The sequence below is a fragment of the Leptopilina boulardi genome, unplaced genomic scaffold (genome assembly GCF_019393585.1).
Source record: "Leptopilina boulardi isolate dan_hultmark-lab unplaced genomic scaffold, ZJU_Lbou_2.1 LbouV2_302, whole genome shotgun sequence".
In the NCBI taxonomy this organism is placed as follows: Eukaryota; Metazoa; Arthropoda; class Insecta; order Hymenoptera; family Figitidae; genus Leptopilina; species Leptopilina boulardi.
The window spans coordinates 110,381-134,201 of NW_026137866.1; the positions used below are offsets into that span (position 1 = coordinate 110,381).

General features: G+C 25.0%; 1 protein-coding gene and 2 long non-coding RNA genes across 4 annotated transcripts in view; 1 reads left to right on the forward strand and 2 right to left on the reverse strand.

Annotated features, from left to right (window-relative positions):
- Positions 1-23,821, forward strand: part of LOC127282734 (cAMP-specific 3',5'-cyclic phosphodiesterase) — a 262,846-nt gene that overhangs the window by 27,616 nt on the left and 211,409 nt on the right. The window contains exon 1 of one of the 2 annotated variants that reach the window (XM_051307190.1): positions 7,419-7,441. The exons of the other annotated variant lie outside the window; for it this stretch is intronic. The gene's annotated coding sequence lies outside the window, so the exon portion shown is untranslated. Of the gene's footprint in view, positions 1-7,418; positions 7,442-23,821 lie in introns of those variants that run through there. 2 annotated transcript variants of the gene reach the window in all.
- On the reverse strand, positions 3,959-5,404 carry LOC127282748 (uncharacterized). Its single transcript, XR_007843242.1, has 3 exons — positions 5,170-5,404; positions 4,238-4,399; positions 3,959-4,142 (listed from the first exon to the last, which is right to left on the reverse strand). It is a non-coding gene; the product is annotated as an uncharacterized LOC127282748 (long non-coding RNA).
- Positions 11,647-12,579, reverse strand: LOC127282747 (uncharacterized). The gene is made up of 3 exons (XR_007843241.1): positions 12,445-12,579; positions 11,973-12,050; positions 11,647-11,779 (listed from the first exon to the last, which is right to left on the reverse strand). It is a non-coding gene; the product is annotated as an uncharacterized LOC127282747 (long non-coding RNA).

Consider the following 23,821-nt stretch of genomic DNA (forward strand, 5'->3'; position numbering starts at 1 on the left):
TCTTGAAATAATATTTATTTTACATTCTCATCAAATTGATGAGTAGACTATTCGTAAAAATCACCATTGTTTGAAACTAATATATTTTTAAAAAATTATTTAATTTGTCTTTCAAAATTTTAATTAAAAATTTTGCTTCATTTAAAAAAATTAAACAAATCACAAAATTTAAAAAAATATAAATAGATGGTAATTTGTGTTTATAATTATTGTATAATTCAAATTTTCGCACAATTGTTTTGTTTCGTTATACATAATTAAAATTTGCTCGAGGCTAAAAGCCTGAAAGTATAAAGTACTTTGACACGTTGTAAAATTTTAATTATTCACTGCACTTTTAATTAATAATAATATGTCATGTTTTTTTCCTAAACTGTATTTAGTACTTTTGTCATTGTGTGGATATATTCTAAGAGTTATGTTACAGCTTTCGAGTAATGAAGCTAATTACAATGACACAGGATAAGGGAATACACATTGGATTGTATCTAGAATTAATCCATTAACTTTGGAAATTAATTCTCTAAAATTCTGATTCAATTTATTGATTTCTTTATTTAAAAAAAAGGATACAGAGAGATAAAGTAGAGTATATTTTTATTCCATATGACAATATTTATACTCAATATACTTAATGGGATTTATATAAAGTTAGAGGGAAACATTTGTGGAGAAACAATTTTTCAGTATGGGATTATATGTTTTGTTAAAAAAAAAATGTCAACTTTCTTTATTGCTTAACAATATAAAATCTCTGGTGATATTAATTTTTTTATTTATTTATATTTGAAAAAAACAGATAAATTTGATAGAAGTTATTGTGATTTGAAAAAATGAAAGTTGTTGAGAAAATGGAAGGATTAAGGTTTAAACGGGTCAAAGAGGTCCTTTTATGCAGGAAGTATATATTATCCTCCTCGTTTCACTCTCCAGAGTCCTGTTGCCATGACATGACGGAAGCATTAATTAACTTTCCTGGTGATATAACATCCGTCAAGTCTTTAAATTAATTCTCTTTCAAAAAAAATCAAAAAATTTCTATTAGAAACTCATTATTCAAATCCTTCGATTTTTGTATGACAAATTTTTTTTGTTTCAATTAAATTAATTTATATTTAAATATTTTTAAATTTTAGTTACGTACTAACAAAACAGAATTAATTAAAACACGACATATTTTTGAGTTACAAACAATGGTGATTTTAATCGATTATAATTTCAGAATATTTTCTTTTTTGTTATATGGTTTGAAATGATAAAAGAAAGATTAAAATTTTTATAATTAATTTTGATAGAGTCTTAATATATATGAATTCAATCTGAGACCGTCTATTCAACAAAGGCGTGTTTTATATATCCATATAAATGTATCATTCATACAATAGTGGATTTTGTTCCACGGCAAGAGCTTTTCTGTAAGAAACTCTCATATACAGAAAAGAAACGTTTGAAGTATGGAAATTCCTCTTTTCCTCTTCGTGGCTCATGACATTTTCAATAAAAATGTTCTTTGAACATTTCTCAGAAATTCCTGACTGATTTTAATTAATTTTTTATATACAATTTTAATTCACTCATAAGTATCTCGAATTTATCATAAAATATTAATATTTGAATATTTTTTATTATCCACTCAATTAATTTATAATTAGTAATAACTGCGAATTCTCGAAAAAATTTTATTTCAGTCAATTATAAAAATTAAAAAAAAATACAAGTTTTTAAATGGATGAAAAAATGCAAAAGTAGAAGGAACTCGAGTGTATGTTTTATTCTTATATAGTTTTGTTGTAATAAATTATTATACTTTTAATTACCCTTGGTAGGGACGTTTGTACAAAACGACTGCAGTTTGCTTAAATGAATCCCGAAGGAGAATAAGTGGATAGGGCTTGATGACAAGACTAATGATTCTACATTTTAACACGTGCAATCCCAAGTGACATTATTCGGGTTATGAAAGTATCTAGATATAAATAAATATTCGAATTATGTCAAATTATCAAAAAAAATTTAATTAGCATAATTAAAATTTTTTCCTATTAATAATTTGCGAATTTTTATTTGCATGATTTAAAAAATTTTATTTTTAAATATAATCTGCCTCTCGGAAATTTTTGAATTGCAATTGCCTTCAAGTAGAAATTACAGAATATAAACACGAGAGTTTTTTTTTCAAAATTAAATGCATTTCCTGTTTTGTGGCTTCATAATTCGTAAAGGAAAATTGTAAAGTTATTAGTTCTCTCATGACCCCCATTTTATAGTTTCAATATCCGTTGGCATTTTCAATACGTGGTTATATCTTGATTTCATCGATATTCTACTTTCTGCTTTACGCACACTCGTTTCCTCTATATCGCTATCTCTCTCTCTCACTCGCACACATTGGCACTATATTTGTATAAAAGACGATGAGTATTACAAATGGTGTAAAAAAATTGGAGTGAAAAACGAATAAAGACATTTGAAAACACTCACACACCCTTGATATGGTTCGTTACCTACTTTTTAGGTTTTTATTCCTGTCGAAAAAATATCCGTTTTGATAAATGGTGTTGTACAGTCGCATATTGTATATCAATCATAAAAAAAATAATGATAAATCTATATATTTCTCTTTCTAAAGTAAGACAAATAATTTCACTAAATCTAAATTTCGGAAAAGTATGCCACTAATTTTTTTGTAAAATAAAAAACAATTTTATGTTATTTTTAACTGAATGATTAGTGTAGATAAATATCATTTTACACATGAGGTGATATTATTAATATTTGATGAGTATTTAATATGGGATATTAAAAAGAGATTGAATTAGAACCATAAATGATTAAAATAATTCATTTTTTGAAAATTGGGTATTTTAATCATTGGATCGATTATTTTAATCTTGGATGACTTGCTGTTTATTTTAATCCATTTTGGTATTAAAATAATTTTTAATTTACTGGATTTTGAAATATTACTGGATTTTTGCTATGAAATTAATTTAAAGTTAATTTTAATTAATTCATATTTAGAAAGTGATGAATTATATTAAAAGTGTAAAATTTTATGATTGTACGTAAAATGCTGGCATATATATATATATATAAATATAGTTATAGAATATGGAGAGACCTTAAATGTAGGTCAAGTAACCTATTTCCTTAATAGCCATAAATTGCTCAGTTACAACATTGTTAAATTTCAATCAGATTTTATATTAAAATTACATACATATATATATGTGCGCGAGATTAAATTTAATTGAATTCAATCACTTTACTATATCGTGGATGTATTAGGATGATATGGACACGCAAACAGAATTTTGCGTGGTTGCCGTGATATAAATCGAGTTACGAAAGCCAATTACTAAACTGACTTCTGTCTTTTCGAGGCAGGAATACCAAGTGTTGGCAACATCACAGAAATCATGAATGGCATTCACGAGAGAACAAAATTATCATAGCCGGGCTTAGTTAGTCTTATCAGAATGTCAATACTGTACGGGAGAATTCTCATGTAAATGACTTTTCCACTTTATGCACTTGTTAGCATTTCACTAAGAAATCATTAATGTCAAATAGTGTACATTAAAATTTAAATCACTCTTTTATTATTGTCGATGGTCTTTTTTTCTTATAATTATTGTTAAAAACTTGTTCAACACAATTTTTTTTTATGAAGGTTATTTATTTTCTAGTGGTATTAATTAGTGGTAATTTCTGTTATGAATAATTTCAGTCGATGGTTAGTAGCAATCAATGGTAGTTACAATGGCTTGTTTTAAAAACAGTATTTTTAATGAATTTCAACTTCAAACAATGTAGTCTCATTTAATTGTTTCAAGAGTTGTTAAATTATTTTCGAGTCAATAAAATGTCACTGAGTATACTTTGTAAATTGTAATATTGTTAAATTATTCTTCTTTTTGAAAAGTTTTGTGAAACAACTTTTCTGCTTGTTGTAATTTAAAAGTATATATTTTCATATTCTTCTTATAGCACGTTCTCAAGTTTATATTTATATATTTATTATTTAGCTTGGGATGACAAATAACGTTCAGACGGCAAGGAAAAGTTATAGTCTCTTCACATTAAATTTTTCATTATTTTCTTTATAGATTTAGGATTATATTTAATGATTATTATTCACACTGAAAAAAAGTATTGATTTTAATTAATTTTTGAGGCTAAATTCAACTTTATTTTATTTTATTCATTACTTTTATTTTGAAGTAAAAATACTTACTTGTAATAACAGTGTTTTTATTCTTATTAAAAAAATTGGGTGGGATGAATATAAAGTAGATTGTGGTTGAAAAAATACACATCGCGAGTAAATAAAGCTTGAAAAATTCTATTTTTGAATACATATTTTACGTTGTTAATGGTGTGCTTTGAGAATTTACTCCTTTCAATTGAAACGTTTCGTAACAAAAATCCCCCATGAAACAAATTATTATTTTATTCCTATGCATTAGGGATTTTTATCTTAATTCTAAAAAAATATTTCACTTTTTTTAATGAAACTGATGCAAACATTTTAAATAGGTATTTATGAAGGATTGCTGTTACATTGAATCATTATTAAAAGTCTCTTCTTTTATAAATGAAAATATATTTCAAATGAAATATATTTCATACCTCAGATAAAGCAAGTTCATTTTATAAAAATATAAATGCAAATTAAAATTTAAAATAACTTTGAAAACTTTGCTTGTAGAAACTTTTATTCAGTTTCTGTAAATTTATTTTCCAAGAGAGAAAAAATTGGAAAATAAATTTACAGGAATTGGGAATAAAAGTTTCTAAATTTGAATACTTATAATTTATAATGTAAAAAGGCAGAATCATTTTAAATTCTTAGTAGTGAAAGAGAGTTTTGGTCAGACACAAGTATCAGGAGTAAACGTCATTTTCAGTCAGACCGAAGTCAACTCGTTTACATTAATATCAGTAGTTTGTGTATCATTACTAAAAGTGAGTTTTAGACAGAATATTTAAAATTCTTGTAATTTTTCATAAAATTTGAATAATTGAGTTTTAGTTAGACTTTGAAAATTTTTGCATAATTTAATTGTCAGTAAAAGTCACAGTTTCTATGCAAAAACTAAAAACAGTTGAAAAAAAATCTTTTTGAATAAAATTTTTTCGTGGGTATATATAAAAATGTAAGCATACATTGAAAGTTATGTGATATTTATCTTCAGCGCACAAAAGTTGTGATGCCAAGAAATATAGATAGATTTCGAGTACAATTTCATGTCTTCTCTTTTGAAGTTTGTTTTGTGTTATATTTACTGAATCTAAGATGCTGGATGATCTTTAAAGCTCCCTGCGGTGAAAAGTTTCTTTTATAGCTTTTGTCTGTGAACCAGTGTTTCATACTATCTTTGAAGTAATGTAGAATATTTGCTCCCGGTTTGATCCTATATGGAAAATACAGTTTACGTCCGAGACATAAGCCGTTGCGGGTGTAAAGGGTCTATCATGAATTCTTCATATCTTTATAATTTATGTTCTTTATTAATTTACAACTCATAAAATTTAGAAATAAACTTTTAAAACCTGTCTCATTTTTCATAATTTTATAAATTTAAAAATAATCAATATTTCTTTTTGTAAAAAATAAATTTTATAAAGAGGAAAAAAGTTTTAAAAACATATAATGTTTCTTTTACAATGCAAATGTTTACATTTGAAAATAAGCTTATAAGATTATTTGAAATTTATTTTTAAATTAAATTTGTTCAACTGTAATTACTCGTGAGAGCAATATTCTAATATGAGAAGTTTGAGTAGGTAGTAGACGAGGATGATCATTTTCCTGTTCATTTCTCTATCGTCTCACTCAAACGCGAGATTTCAAACTTAAATTAAACAGTCTTTTTAATTGTATTATTTATTAAAGTGACGGGGTTTCTGCTTCTGAAGCTTTCGCTACCGCGTTTCCAGTAATTAGCGTTACAACTTTACTAATTGTAATCGTAAATACAGTTTCGCAATCTGACACTTAAGCTGGGACGATTATCCTCTAAATAAAATTACCATAAAATTACGCACCAATCAATTGTGATATCTAACCATTGTTTTCATTTATGTTGAAGTTTGAATAAATAATTTATAGCTAAATAAATTTATAAAATAATAATTAAAATTTATACTACATGCGAACATAGTAAAATTTAATTATGGAATAATTTAATACTTAAAAGTAAAACAACATAATAGGAAAATAAAATTTTAATAAAGCGAATACAAAAAAAAAAGAAATATTTTTTTTAACGTTATAATGAATTCTGGTTCGTTAATTTTATCATAATATTATTAATCCGGAAATTTATATAAATTTGTATAGGAACATAATAGAAAAGTACAGCTGTTGAGAATACGAATAAAACTTTAATTACGTATAACTTTATGAATGGAAACAATAATATGTAAAGTTATGCTATACATCAAGATTCGTTCTTTCATTTGTTATGCATTCGTCTTTTATTGTATTTTAAAAAAGTTGAATATTATTTAACATACTGCATTAATTAGATTATGTTATTCGTATTATGTATGAAAAAAATTCTTTTCAATCTCTTTTAAATTGGTGCAAAAAAAAGTATAATTTCAATTAAAACACTCAAAATTTGAATATTAATAATATTGAAAATGGATTATTTTTAATGATGCTGCGAAACAGAAAAAAAATTTATTTTAAAGAAATGAAAAGAACTTGTTACAATAATTATTATTCATTTTCAGGTAACGAAAAAAATTTCCAAGCAAAGAAACACGCCACATTAAAGAAGTTAATAAATTACATCCTTACGACAGAAAAGACTGATGTATTTAAGAATTTTAGCATCAAGAATCTTTATTTGCAGTTAAGAAAATTTTGTCATATTCTAAATATTTGAATTAAAGAATCTCCACTTTTTGCAAACTATCATAACATCATTATCTACAAATGAGTTACTCAACTTCTTCTGAAATCATCTCATCTCCGAGGACTGATTACTTAAAGTTATTTCCATGAGATTCCAGCTCTTAGGAAACATAGAATAATTATTTTTTTACCCTATGAAAAATTTTTCAAAAAAACGACTCTACTGTATAAGATTAATTCATAATCTGTTTATATACGAAAGTAAAGAAAATTAAGGATAATAATAATAATAATAACAAATTGAATAAAAAACAAATTTGGAATTTGAAAAAACAAAACTTGTCAAATAACATCAAGAATGATGAAGTCCGATGAAAAAAAACGCGAAATGTTTTCGCGGAGGGCGTGTAGTGAAAGTGGACCACATCCTGCAATTTCAGTTACTGGAGGACATCTATGGGGAAAACGTAATCAAGGAAGAACATCAGCGCCGGTCGTGGGAAACGCAAAACCACCTGTAATTTATCTGAGAACCCGAAGAAGTTGGCCTGTTGCCCCAACACATTGTAGAAGGTAAATTTTTTACTATAATTATTAAAAATTTTATTAATTTTTATATTTTTATTCTACCCTCATTGGCTCAATTCTTTTAATACTTGAATCTAGGTCGCGGTTTTCGCGAAATAAGATCACGAAATTCGCGAAATTAAATCACGGTTTTCGCGAATTTAAGTCGCGGTATTCGCGAAACTAGGTCACAGTTTTCTCGAAATTAGATCACGAAATTCGCCAAAATAAGATCACGGAATTCGTGAAATTAGGTCACGGAATTCGAAAATCTAGGTCGCGGTATTCGTGAAATTTGATCACGAAATTCGCGAAAAATTTCAGTAATATTTGACTAATTATTATTTTCTTTAATTTTTTTTTATATAAAATTGTAATTTTATTTTTTAGTAATTAAGTCCAGGCAATGCGCTTTGTCGCTTTACTCTTGATATTCTGATATATGTACCTTCGTGACTATGTGATTGCATGAAAAGTAACAGTTTATCGTAAAAACGAAGATTTCTTCGTTCTTTCTTGAAATTTATGGACAGAAAGATGTTGACGTTTCCATTGATGTGAAAAAATTTATTGTTGACTTCTTAAAATAAATTTAAAATGTAGAACGCGAGCGCGTTGATAATGTAATTTTACGATTCAATTATATTGACACTTTTTCAAAAGAATATTTCTGATTTTAATAATTTTCCACATTTATCAAATTCGATAAAAAAGGCTAATTATGAAAGTAATTCTTTTGTTACGATCAGAAAAAATATGATGCTTTTTAAATTGTCAATAGATTTGAATGTTGATTTTACATCAATTGCATATTTTGCATCGAATTTCAAAAATATATCGCTCTCACAGAACAATGAAATATTCTGCATTTTATTGTAACCCGAAGGTTTTAAATATTGATAATTGAATAATTGATGTGAACCTTGTAACGTTTTTCTATATTTTCATTTTATTTAATATATTTTTTCTTTCTTTGTATGTGTAAAAAAATTTGAAAAATATTTCTAAATATATATTTGTATTCGTAAATCTATTGCGACAGTGAAATTAAACCAATAACATTTTATTCTATTTACTTTATATGTTTATTTATCTGTTTATCTATCTATATACGAAAATTGTAAACTAAGGTGGAATTTATTCAAAGTGATATTCAACGGTAAATGCTTTTTGTGTATATCTCTCATGAGATATAAAATACATGTCCCATCAATTATGTATAGACTCACGGATATTAGGGGTGGATAAAAACCAATCGAGAAGGGTCTGAAGTTGCCTTCCAAAAAGTACAAGATATCAAAAAGGGGAATTTTCTGGAAAAAAATTTGAAACTAACTCAATATACGGACAATTTGAAATGTACAACACTTTTATTCGAGTAAAAAAAAAATGTGCGTCTAGTATAAAAAACACAATAACTTTTTTATCTTTTTCAATAAATATATGTTCCTCAACCTTTAACAACGGAATAATATCCTTTTCAAAGTTTATACGAGGTACATAATCGCTTTTTTTACTTAACAGTTTTTTTTTTATATTTATGCAGTTTTTATATTAAAACGTATGTTTTGAAATTTTTTAATATTTTTATTTTACTTTTTTTTACTTTTATTTAACGACGATTATTATTATTATTATTAATTCATCCATAAGAATATCTGTATAATTGATTTATTTTCATTGTAAATTTTTTTTTTTTTTTACATAAAGTAGGTCAAATGTTTTTTATTTTACTTTTTTGATTTATGATATGAAAAGAAAAAAGTGAAAGAGGGTTGAGACTTGGTTTTTTACTTATGTTTTTTAACTCGCTTGTGATTCCATGAGAATTTGACGTTACATGACAACAGTTATTTCACATAAAATATTTTTATACATTTTTTCTATCAATGTTTAGAAAATATTTTCTTATAAATCAAGAATATGAGAAATAAAATTTTTATTATTTTTCTAATGAAAAAATTTATATCTATTTGAAATACAAATATAGTAGTTTCAATTTTAAATACTTAATACAAATAAAATAAAACCCTAAGAATATTTTTTTTTCTTTTTTTTTTAGTGACAATAAATTTAGAAAAATTATTAATATTCGCAAAAGCATCGTAAGAGTTGTCGATATATTTCATTAAAATGTTTCATTTTATTTTGTTCAAAGACTTTGTTTGGGATTTCAACTTTCGAGGGAATAATATGTCATGTTCGTGTTACAATTTTCAATTGCATCAAGTATAGTGGTTCAATGAACAAGCGATACATTGAGTGTCACGATGAATAAATACAATTAAACATCCCCTGTATTAAATTTAACTCCCTTCCAATTTGTTTCATGAAAACAAATATATATATATATATATAAAAAAGCTTGTGCTACAATTGTAGCAAAAGCGTGCCGCACTTCAAGGTCTGAAATATACCAATTTATCAATAAATGACCACAGAGCGCCCATTTTCACTTGTTTGCACTAATTAGTGTTTCAAAAAAATATTGAATATCATTCATCCATAAAATATAAAAAAATTAAGTCCTTGTGTTTTATATGAAAATACAATTTTCAATTTGCAAAAATTATATAGATCAAAAAAATTTGCTGATTGATGAATAATTTTTATTAATCGACTTCATGTCACTTATTTTTTCAGAACAAAAATTATTTTTAATAATTATTTCTTGATAATTGTTGATAAAATCGATCGATATTCTGTAATTCTCATGAAATAACTCGAACCAAAAATTTCAATATGAAAATTTATTTGCAACTGAATTTTAATTAAATCTTTAATTAAATATTTTTAATAAAATAAATATGTTTGCAATCTTTGCAGAATGCTTTTTTTTATGTCTTTGTAAAACGGGTTTTATCTACGTTTACAAAATGCTTTTTTATCTATCTTTGTAAAATGCACTTTTTTTATCTGTCTAAAATGTTTTTTTTTTTTTTTTTTTTTTTGTAAAATGGAATAATTTTATTTTTTGTTGTTTATTTTTGTGAAATTTACTTTCCTGTTGATTTTACTGTTATATATTATTTCTACTCTACTTTTCATTTATCTTTATGAAATTTTTGTCTCATATTTTTCTGTATAAAAAAGAGAAAAAAAAATTTCCTTAGTTTATTATTTTTCTTTTGAAAAAAAAGTCATTTTCTAACATATTCATGTTGCGGTGACGTATTGTTAAAAAATTGATAACGATTTTCTTTGATGTCATAATAATCCATTCTTGCTTCTACACTCTATTATGTAAACCAGACATCTGTATTTGAGTGCTATGTAGAATTAATTATTATGCAATAGGGAATTTGCTTGAGGTAGAGTAATGTTATTCCACCGGTTCTGGATAATCAATCCACACATCCCCCCTAACATATTGTTTGTGATATGATCCTTTATAAAATGACAGGATAATCACTTATCAAGAAACGTTTATAAACGTTTTCTTAAAATTTTGCCTCAAAAGTCAAGGTTAACTTTGCCTATAGTTTGATTTAAGTTATTTTTTTAAAAATTACATTTTATAAAAATGTAATTTATAAAATTTATTATATAATTATATTAACATTATTTTTTTGTTAAATATAGAAATTCAGTTTATATTTTTATAGGACTTGATTTTTTTTTAATTCTAATGGTCTTTGGTACTTTTTATCTTTTTTACATGTTTACATATTGTAATACTAGTTTTATTCTCCGCTGTTCAGAAATGAGGTTCAACCCTTGCACTTTCGCGGTGAGTTCTCGGAGCTTGACCTGCGCTTCGCTCAATAAATTCGTTATACATTTGGTCATTAATTTTCTGACAAGTTTTTTTTCCCCCGCGAATTTCTATTTAAATAAGCAATTATTTTTAAGTCAAAAAATACTCCTGTTTTTAATTAGTTTGGGAAAATATTTTTTTCCATGTCAATGACATTTTGCCGGATTTTTTTGTCGCGATGTTAAAAATATATTTATATATGTAATATTTATTTTATTATTTTTATTGAACAAAATTGAGACAATAAATAGTATCCGAAAAAATTAAAGTTCGTTTCGTGAGATTGAAAACAATAATTAAAAAATAAATTTATGGAAATATACTCTATTTTTGTTATAATTATTATAATATTACATTCATTAATTTTTAGAGTAACGTTATTTTCATGAGTAATAACGCGAGTAATTCAAGTTGCAAATAATTATATGTAATTAGCAGATTTATTTACCTTTGATATTAAAATCATTATCAAGCCCTCAAAGCTTTTGAAACGAACTAAATATATCTAGACCTCGCAAGTTAATCTGAATTTCAATGTTTAACGCGTTACATTTAGGCAAAGACATTGTGAATTAATCGGGTAATATCTGAAAATAATGACATTTCCAGTAATTAAATAATTGTGCTCTATTTTTTTCACTATTTCCCCATATTTTATATATATATATATATTTTTTTTTTTTTGAAAATTAGGTCAAACTTCTGATTAAACTTTTAATTCTTTCGTAAAATAAAAGTGATATAAAGAGAAATTAATAGAGGATTAAATTGAACACATACTCTAAGCCTGCAATGCAGTTGGTGGTTCGCCATCGACCTGTTCTACGGCAGTCATCAACCTGCCGTCAGGTGTGCTACCTAGACGTAAGAAATAAAAAAGAACTGATCACGTGTTGGGAAAAATAAATAATTTCTATTTTTATAATAATTTTTTTAATACATTCTTCTATTAGTTTATTTATCTAGTCACTAATTGTAACTATTTATAATTAAAAAATAAATACGAAATTTTGTCTAGTATAAGTTTGATAGATTCTATTGGACGTGTAATATAATATAAAAGTTTTTTTTATTGAATTTCAAAAATAGGTTTATTTCTTTTTTTAGCAGACCTATGACCTTTTAAAGTCGAGACTAATTTTTGATCTCGTGAAAAAGGGGATATATGATTTATTACTTTCTTTTTTACTTATTTAATATTTTATTTAAAAATTTAATATATTAATAATTTAGTATAAATTAATTAACTTACCTATAGAGATAATTAATTAATTTATTTATTTAATTGATTTTATCTCAACCACTTTTCAATGTAACGATTTCTGTCATCTAAAATTTTCTTGTTAATTGCAAAAGAGGTTAAACGGCAGGAAACAATAGAATGTATTATTTTATTGACTTAAGAGAAATAATTATTTTATTATTGTAGTTGCTAAGTGAAGATAATTATTATCTTTACTTAGCAACTATTTTATATAGAGAGTATGGAAAATTATTGTTCAAAAATTCTTTTCGTCAGCATTAATATTAAATTTTACATATATTCAATTAAAATTTTTTTTAAAACCAATAAAAATATTCATGTCCGCCTCTTTTGTAAACTCAGATCTAATTAGACTGTTCTTTACCGAAAAATAAAAACCTTCACATTTTTACTTTTTTGCACTTGAAGTAGAAAAAAAATTCGTTTTTAAAGTTAAAAGCTCCAAGAATTAATTGCTTTGATCAAAAGATATGTTAAAATTAAATCGTCTAAAGTAGAGCAATAAAATAGTGTAATTTCTTGTTATATGAATAGAATGTCTTTTATATCGTATATATATGTGCAGAAAATTATTACAAATTTAATTTTTAAATTACCTACAATAATATTAAAATAATAAAAATATTTTTTTTCAATTTTAACTATATTACATAATCCAAATTATGTGGCATATATTTTTAAAATTATAAATTTATTAAAAGCCTTTTTTAAAAATTTATGTGCAACATATTTTTTTTTATTTTCTTGTTTTTTATTTTCTCATTAGCATTCTTTCCTGTTTTTAAAATGCTATTTTAAATTATTAAAATAATTCTTTTAGAAATTATAATTAGATTGAAATAATTAATTTGGAATGAAACAATACCATGTAATCTGAGGTTATCTAATTAAGGTATTTAATTCTAATTTAATCTACAACATTACACTTTAGTTATTTTGCATATATTATATATGTGAAAAAACTTAATTTTCATGATATAATGTTAATAAATAATGTGCCTTTAGATCTACTTTAATTAATTATTCATTATTCAATTTATTTATATATCAGTTGGGATTAAAGTAACGTTGAAGTTGACAATATTTAACCTGCTTTTACTCTTTCAACATATATTCATGATGATATATATTTATACCTAACATGCATATTCACACATATTGTCTAAAACTTTCCCGATAACTTTTAGCTTGCAACTTTTGCCTCTTGAGTCTTGACTATATTATGCCGATAAGAAAATTCGTTTTATAATCGTCCCTTAAAGCGAAAAATTAAAATATATTTAATATTTAACGAAAAAACAAAAAAAATGCAGTAAAATTAAATTAGAATTTGCAAAGTATTTTGCAATAATTTAATTAATTATTAATAATAATTAATAATTTAATTTGATTAATATTGAATATTTATTCAATATTATTACTTAATATTAATGTTCAAAAAGAAATATTCTTTATGGAATTATTGAATTTATTTATAATAGAAAAGTAATTTATAGAAATATGATTAAAGAATTCTTTTTTTTAATTTTTCTTTTTACGATCTATAGATTAAAAGCTACAGTTTGTTTACATTATGAATTTGATTTTAAATGTTGACTGTGGTGCACTCTACTTGTTAATATAAAAAATAATTTAGAGCTTGCAGGAAAACACAGATTTCACAGTTATCGACCTCTTGATAATAGGGAGTCCTGTAAGCTCTCCAGCAGAAGGAGCTTTTATTTCACTAATGTAGGTAACGGAAACTTGTCGGTTAAGCAGAAAAATGATATATTTACAATCTAGAATTTTTTTTTTTAATTAAAAAAAAATTCATTTAAAAAGAGGAAGATATTTAATATTTAAATACACCTTTAATTTATGTAACTATTATTATAATTGATAATAATTTATTATGTTTTAGTTTTAATTTTATTATTATTATTAATATAAAAAAAAATTGTATTAATTATTTACTATTTTTTGTTTCAGGTAAGTCTCACTGGATTTTCTAAAAAGAGCCTCCTCTTGGTAAGTCTTTGACTTTATTTCAAAATTTTCATTCGAATTTTATAAAATGAAATTTTTATTTTAATAATTGAAAAAAAAATATTTGAAACAATTTTTGAAAAATATGTATTTTTAAAATTGACATTTAGTTAGCAATTGATGTAGAGAAACTAATGTGTGTATCTGGAGCATATATGGTTATCATTCAGAAAGTTTGCATCAAGTTTATGAAACTTTACTCATCAGAATATTAGATGACGGCTCATTTAAAAAGTTGCAAATTACTGTGATAAAGTGGCTTGACTTAACGATGAGTGTTGTGAACATAAAGGAACAGTTATTATCGCTATATATTAATTTTAACGTATATGTACTTATTACAACGTTTTAATGAGCTACATGTGATATATTTTAACATTTCCATTTTCCCAAAATAATCTCCTCACTGATTGCTATAAACTTGACTATACATTAAGCATAAGATTTAGTCAACATCTTCTGTATATTTTGGAAATCAACATCATCACTTATGTAAATATTCTATCAATTTCAAACTTGGGCACTATGTAATTTTGATAAAGGAGCAAAACAAATGTTTTAATATAATAGATTAGTGTCTCTCGTATTGGAAAATTATTTAAGCCAGAATATTTAAAATTTATTTTATTCAAAATAATCGCTTACCAAATAATTTCTATTTGAATTAAATATTTATTTGATAATAATTAAATAACCGATTATTTGAATCAAATAATGGCTTTTTGGTTAATTAATCAAAAAAATTCGTTTAAATTTCGGTTCGATCAGATGAATGTTGAAAACAAAATTTTTATGTTAGTAAATATCTAATTTGTTTTAATTGGTATAATCATTTTCAATTATCCTTTATTGAAATAAAATGTGAATTTTGATAAATCAGAGAATTATACATGTGCGGAAAATATTTTTGCTTTGTTAATTATTCGTATAAATTCGTCAATTTAGTATTGGCGAATAAAGGATTTGACTCGATATGAATGCTTTAATGTTTGCATTTCTATGTAGGGATTGTCTGATCTTTCATGAATGTATACGACTAAAATTGTAATGTCGAGTAATCAGAGTAAATTGGTGTTTTTGGTCGAATGGCCTAATTATCTAATGGCTGCTTCTATATCAGGTGGTTTTGTTCATAAAGAAATGTGCCATTTTCCACAAACAGTTAATAATCCATCGATATGCTAGTTCGACTCGATTTATATAGATTTCAAATTTTTATGCTTTGATTATGCAATTTTGAATTCTTTCGCTTAATTAAATCTTCAAAATATCGTAATAAAATCGATTTTAAAATTTTTCATTCTACACTCAGAGAAATGGTATATTTTTCTCCGATCCTACTAGCTCATTTATTTGTTGCAAATATATTTTATTTTATTTAAAAAAAAAAATTTATTTGAGCTAAAGAAAAATTTATTTATGACAAAATTTTTATTTACGCCAAATAAATACTAGGCTCTGAGACAAATATACGTTTATTTAATTCAAATAAACATTTCTCTGGGTGTAATAATCTAAAATTAAATATATTACGAGAACAAATTATCCCGGAAAAATTTTATTTAGATGTAACAGATACAAAAAAAAATTTTGCTTTTTTTCAAATTTACTTTTCGGAGAAAAATAGTTTTTCTGAAAATTCGTATTGATAAGGTATATAATAAAATAAAATAAAATTTCGTCAGCAAACAGTCGAGTATTTTTCAAAAGGTAATAAAGAAACATGAGTACTGTGAAAGTGATAGTTATAGTAGTGTACAAAAACACTGAAATAGTGTGCTTTCTGCAAAATCAATATTTGGTCATTTTTCCCCCTTCTTTTATTTTTTTGTTCTTTTTCAAGCTCTCTATTCTCAATTCCATAGACTCGATGAGAATTGCAAAAGATTTTTATATTTTTCATTTAAATGAAAAAAAAAAAAATTCTTTTTTTCAAGATAAAAAAATCTTTAGTTTGTTGTTTCTTATTCTTTAGAGGGGGAAAAAAACAGTTTTAAAAATATTTTCTCTTCTATATATGAAAACTTGTGTGGGAACTGAAACGATGACCTAATGAGGGATGTTATAGGCTTGGGAGGTCAGTTATTGATTGACTTGTTGCTTTTAACACTGCGATACCTTTATATTTTCCATGTTTCTCTTTGCCAGTCTTATCTTGTTTCTCCATTTCTTTAGGCAAATGTCTGCCAACAAAGTTGTAAACATTTTGTAGGTTGCAGTTAATTTTCCTTTGTTTCGCTTCAGGCTTTTAGGTAGATGAAGAGTGAGTTGCAAATTTACGAGTCTCTTTGTTCCTCTGAACTGTTTCTAAAAAAAATTTTTTTTCAATTATTGTATTTCGGCACAAAGAATAATATTTTGAAGAAAAAAAATCATATATTACTACTTAAATAATAAATATAAATAATAATAATAATTGAAATTACAATTTTCAAAATAATATAAAAACTATAAAAGAGTTGAAAAAATAATTAAAAAGCTGAATTTAATGGTGAGAAGTAAAAGTGAAATAAAAAGTTCTTTTTCAAAAATTAAAAACTAATGATTTATACACAAAGAGTCTTTAATCTTTTTGCGTGCTAATTTGCGGTTCTATATGCAAATCAGATGAGACGTCAAAGGCACGTTATAAGGCTGAAATTATGGTTCATGTGTATTTTTTAAACTCTCGGTGCGAGGAAAGGACATGTAATTTAACCTCAACCACGTTTTTGAACAATTGCTGTAATAATATTTCCAACAATTTAATTGGGTCACTTGTATAAATCGAAACAAAAGGCACGCGCATTTATTCGGAATTAAAAAAAAAATGTTCTCTGAAATTATGAATGTTGATTTTTTTTTATGAAATTTATAATTTTACATTCACAGAAATACATTATTTTTAAATTAGATTTTAATTCATTTTTTTTTATTATTTATTATAACAGATATTATTAACCGCTTTACACTATTATAATTTGTGATATAATAAAAAATTCACTATAACCATAATTTCAGTGATAAAGAACTTCATTGAAGCAAAATATCTACTTCAATTAACTATTCTACGCTCTTGGACTCATTCGATAAAGAAACGTCTATCTTATAAAATATATAAAAAATTTCAACGAGGCTAAAGAGAATATTTTCTGTGGAAAAAGTTTTCTTCATAGAAGTTAATTATTATTAAGAAAAAAAATTAATATTCAACGTCAATGAAATTCTTCTCTTTGGTTTTTCTGGTTTATTAAATTTTCTTATGTTTTATAATTAGCAGAAGATTCAGAATATTTTTCATCAAAAAAAAAAATTGATTGTTTTATAATTAATGCAGAAGGTTTAGAGTATTTTCCATCAAAAAAATTAAATCTTGGATATTAAACAAAAACTATTTTCTTCCTGTTGAGTTTCAAATTTTTTTTTTGCGAATTTAATAATATACATATTTATTTGTGTATAGATTGAGTTTAGTGTAGTAGTTTATTTTTTTTTTCGCTCAAGATATTACGCTTCAAAGGTTTCTCGATAAACTAGCCGGCTTGTGACGTAAATTAAGCTCCTGTTAAGATAGGTCACAGAGTTGGAATTTACTTTCAAATTTGTGTGTAGAAAAAATTGAAAATTTCAATAGGAGATGAAAATCGTGCTAATAAGCTCATATTATCAATTTTTATTTTTCAATTGTATTTCTACTATTAAATTAATTCTACTTTTCTAAAAAGTGATTTTTTTTTATTAAAAATAGTTTTTTATTTCAACAAAAAAATTTTCAGTTGACAAATCTATTTAAAAATTTTTTTCAGAATATTCTCAATTTTTCTTTTCTTCAATTTACGTTCGAGCATTCTGGGAATATTTTTGCTTATCGGATCATATATTATTTGCAGATAAAATTGGAGCATTTGCATATACGTATGTATTTATATTTCGTTTTTTTTTTTGGTGAAATATTTACAAGTATTGTTCGCTGTTGTTTCATAAAAAAAATCGCTTTTAGGATTGGTTCAAATAATTTTCAATTTGTTTTACTTCTCGTATAATATTGTAACAAAATTTAATTAATCGATCATATAATTTAATAACGGTTTTTTGTATTTTCAAGACTATATTATTTTAGTATTTATTATTGAATAAGATTTGTTAGAAAAAAAAAATTTTTTAACTAAAAAATCTTGGCGAGAATGTTAGGGGAAAAAAAATTAAATTTTTCTGCAATCCAGATTTGCTGTAACAGTTAAAATTAGTTTTGAAATTTGATATATACAATAAACTGTAAATATGCCATTTATTCGGAAGATATAGTCGGCTTGACATTTTAAGAAGCTGAGCAAGAGTGTAACTTGTCTAAGACAGGTTTAATTTTCCTTGGGTTGAGTGAAGGGCTGTGCTTGCGGGATAAATTTTCTCAGGACCTTCGCCTCTTCTTCTGCAAGAATCTGTCGTTCGACGTTATTAACTCTCCGCAAACTCGTAATCAAATTTTGTCTAATTAATTTTTAACTCGTTATTGCTATAAGAATTATACGAGCCAACAGGCGTTTCCAAGAAATATATCTCTTCATATTTTTGTTTTTCCAGTAGTCAGTTTTTGATAATAAGGTCTTGTTTGATTTTTAAAATAATTACCTTTTTCTTAAATGAAAATCTCAAATATTTTATTAAAATTATTATTAAATAATTGTTGAATGAATTTTTTTTAAATGAACGAAAAAATTTAGGATTGAAATTTCATTTTTAATGTAAAATAATTTATATGTTTCGAAAGCAATTTCACTTGGCGTGGGTTTGACTTTGATGCAAATCTTATCCAAGTACATAGATTTCTCATTTAATTAGATTAATTGGCGTTGCGTTAAATTCTAAGATTAGCTTGATCTCACACGTACATCAAGTTAGACAAACAACTTTCGTAAAATCAAAAATGCAATATTGGAGAATTTGCCGCTAATTTGCCGCTAATTATTCGTGAAATTCCCAATTTTGCCGTTTTTGATTTTTTAAAAAAAACAGGGTGAACTGCTAACTTGATATCAAGTTAGCAGTGCAACCACTGTAAATAAAAGGATAAAAAAAATCTGAACACACATGATTTTGCCGTAAATTTGCCGTAATCAAATCCCACAATTAGTTTCTCAAAATATTTAAAACTGACACTAAACTTCACAATATTCTATCGGAATTTTCTACAATTTATATTCTTTCATCCTCACAATCATTTTAAAATAATTAGTAAGTCAAAAACGACTTATTTAAATGAAACTGAAGTACGCAATGTTTATATAAACGATTTTTAAAGAAATAATTTTTTAAAATGCAAAATTCTATAATTTTTTGCATAAAAAAAATATTTTTTTATAATTTGTTGCTTAAGGGTATGTGGGAACCTCTCACGTGACCTAGTATGGGAACATGTGTTTTGGTAGTATACGTATCACTCTAAAATGAAAAAAGATTTTTGTCTAACATTTTCAGTAATATTAAATGAGTAGAACTGCGAGATTCCTTGTACCGAACAAAATAATTTCTAAAAAATTTTAACCCGAAATTATTTTTTATTTCAGAGAAAGTATCAAACCACAAAAAAATGTCCTTTGCCCACATTCCCTTAATGAAAACTATAAGAAATATTTTTTAGGCAAAAAATTATAGAATTTTTAAATTTAAAAACTTATTTCTTTAAAAATCGTTTACATAAACGTTGCCTACTTCAGCTTCGTTTATTTAACAATAAATCTATATACTCCACTATCACACTACGACCAAATTCCACATAAATACATACTTATCGAATCTTATTTCTGACAAAGATTTTAGACTCTACTGTTAATGTTTAGGTTTATAATTCTTACAAGAGTCAAATATTATATTTGATGTACTCTTTCTTCACGATTAATTAAATTAACTGCTACGGCAAAATCCCAACGCATAGAAAAAGTGTCAAAATTATTTTTGACCGAAATTTTCGACTGTTTTGCTAACTTTTTTTCATATTAATAAAATAAAATTATTAAACAATTTATTCGACATACTCTTTCTTCACGAATAATTAAATTAACTGCTACGGCAAAATCCTAAAGCATAGAAAAAGTGTCAAAATTATTTCTGACCGAAATTTTCGACTGTTCTGCTAACTTTTTTGATATTAACTACAAAAAATAATCCAACAATTTATTTGACGTACTCTTTCTTCACGAATAATTAAATTAACTGCTACGGCAAAATCCTAAAGCATAGAAAAAGTGTCAAAATTATTTCTGACCGAAATTTTCGACTGTTTTGCTAACTTTTTTTCATATTAATAAAATAAAATTATTAAACAATTTATTCGACATACTCTTTCTTCACGAATAATTAAATTAACTGCTACGGCAAAATCCTAAAGCATAGAAAAAGTGTCAAAATTATTTCTGACCGAAATTTTCGACTGTTTTGCTAACTTTTTTTCATATTAATAAAATAAAATTATTAAACAATTTATTCGACATACTCTTTCTTCACGAATAATTAAATTAACTGCTACGGCAAAATCCTAAAGCATAGAAAAAGTGTCAAAATTATTTCTGACCGAAATTTTCGACTGTTCTGCTAACTTTTTTGATATTAACTACAAAAAATAATCCAACAATTTATTTGACGTACTCTTTCTTCACGAATAATTAAATTAACTGCTACGGCAAAATCCTAAAGCATAGAAAAAGTGTCAAAATTATTTCTGACCGAAATTTTCGACTGTTTTGCTAACTTTTTTTCATATTAATAAAATAAAATTATTAAACAATTCATTCGACATACTCTTTCTTCACGAATAATTAAATTAACTGCTACGGCAAAATCCTAAAGCATAGAAAAAGTGTCAAAATTATTTCTGACCGAAATTTTCGACTGTTTTGCTAACTTTTTTTCATATTAATAAAATAAAATTATTAAACAATTTATTCGACATACTCTTTCTTCACGAATAATTAAATTAACTGCTACGGCAAAATCCTAAAGCATAGAAAAAGTGTCAAAATTATTTCTGACCGAAATTTTCGACTGTTCTGCTAACTTTTCTTGATATTAACTACAAAAAATAATCCAACAATTTATTTGACGTACACTTTCTTCACGAATAATTAAATTAACTGCTACGGCAAAATCCTAAAGCATAGAAAAAGTGTCAAAATTATTTCTGACCGAAATTTTCGACTGTTCTGCTAACTTTTTTGATATTAACTACAAAAAATAATCCAACAATTTATTTGACGTACTCTTTCTTCACGAATAATTAAATTAACTGCTACGGCAAAATCCTAAACCATAGAAAAAGTGTCAAAATTATTTCTGACCGAAATTTTCGACTGTTCTGCTAACTTTTCTTGATATTAACTACAAAAAATAATCCAACAATTTATTTGACGTACACTTTCTTCACGAATAATTAAATTAACTGCTACGGCAAAATCCTAAGGCATAGAAAAAGTGTCAAAATTATTTCTGACCGAAATTTTCGACTGTTTTGCTAACTTTTTTTCATATTAATAAAATAAAATTATTAAACAATTTATTCGACATACTCTTTCTTCACGAATAATTAAATTAACTGCTACGGCAAAATCCTAAAGCATAGAAAAAGTGTCAAAATTATTTCTGACCGAAATTTTCGACTGTTCTGCTAACTTTTTTGATATTAACTACAAAAAATAATCCAACAATTTATTTGACGTACTCTTTCTTCACGAATAATTAAATTAACTGCTACGGCAAAATCCTAAAGCATAGAAAAAGTGTCAAAATTATTTCTGACCGAAATTTTCGACTGTTTTGCTAACTTTTTTTCATATTAATAAAATAAAATTATTAAACAATTTATTCGACATACTCTTTCTTCACGAATAATTAAATTAACTGCTACGGCAAAATCCTAAAGCATAGAAAAAGTGTCAAAATTATTTCTGACCGAAATTTTCGACTGTTTTGCTAACTTTTTTTCATATTAATAAAATAAAATTATTAAACAATTTATTCGACATACTCTTTCTTCACGAATAATTAAATTAACTGCTACGGCAAAATCCTAAAGCATAGAAAAAGTGTCAAAATTATTTCTGACCGAAATTTTCGACTGTTCTGCTAACTTTTTTGATATTAACTACAAAAAATAATCCAACAATTTATTTGACGTACTCTTTCTTCACGAATAATTAAATTAACTGCTACGGCAAAATCCTAAAGCATAGAAAAAGTGTCAAAATTATTTCTGACCGAAATTTTCGACTGTTTTGCTAACTTTTTTTCATATTAATAAAATAAAATTATTAAACAATTTATTCGACATACTCTTTCTTCACGAATAATTAAATTAACTGCTACGGCAAAATCCTAAAGCATAGAAAAAGTGTCAAAATTATTTCTGACCGAAATTTTCGACTGTTTTGCTAACTTTTTTTCATATTAATAAAATAAAATTATTAAACAATTTATTCGACATACTCTTTCTTCACGAATAATTAAATTAACTGCTACGGCAAAATCCTAAAGCATAGAAAAAGTGTCAAAATTATTTCTGACCGAAATTTTCGACTGTTCTGCTAACTTTTTTGATATTAACTACAAAAAATAATCCAACAATTTATTTGACGTACTCTTTCTTCACGAATAATTAAATTAACTGCTACGGCAAAATCCTAAAGCATAGAAAAAGTGTCAAAATTATTTCTGACCGAAATTTTCGACTGTTTTGCTAACTTTTTTTCATATTAATAAAATAAAATTATTAAACAATTTATTCGACATACTCTTTCTTCACGAATAATTAAATTAACTGCTACGGCAAAATCCTAAAGCATAGAAAAAGTGTCAAAATTATTTCTGACCGAAATTTTCGACTGTTCTGCTAACTTTTTTGATATTAACTACAAAAAATAATCCAACAATTTATTTGACGTACTCTTTCTTCACGAATAATTAAATTAACTGCTACGGCAAAATCCTAAAGCATAGAAAAAGTGTCAAAATTATTTCTGACCGAAATTTTCGACTGTTTTGCTAACTTTTTTTCATATTAATAAAATAAAATTATTAAACAATTTATTCGACATACTCTTTCTTCACGAATAATTAAATTAACTGCTACGGCAAAATCCTAAAGCATAGAAAAAGTGTCAAAATTATTTCTGACCGAAATTTTCGACTGTTTTGCTAACTTTTTTTCATATTAATAAAATAAAATTATTAAACAATTTATTCGACATACTCTTTCTTCACGAATAATTAAATTAACTGCTACGGCAAAATCCTAAAGCATAGAAAAAGTGTCAAAATTATTTCTGACCGAAATTTTCGACTGTTCTGCTAACTTTTTTGATATTAACTA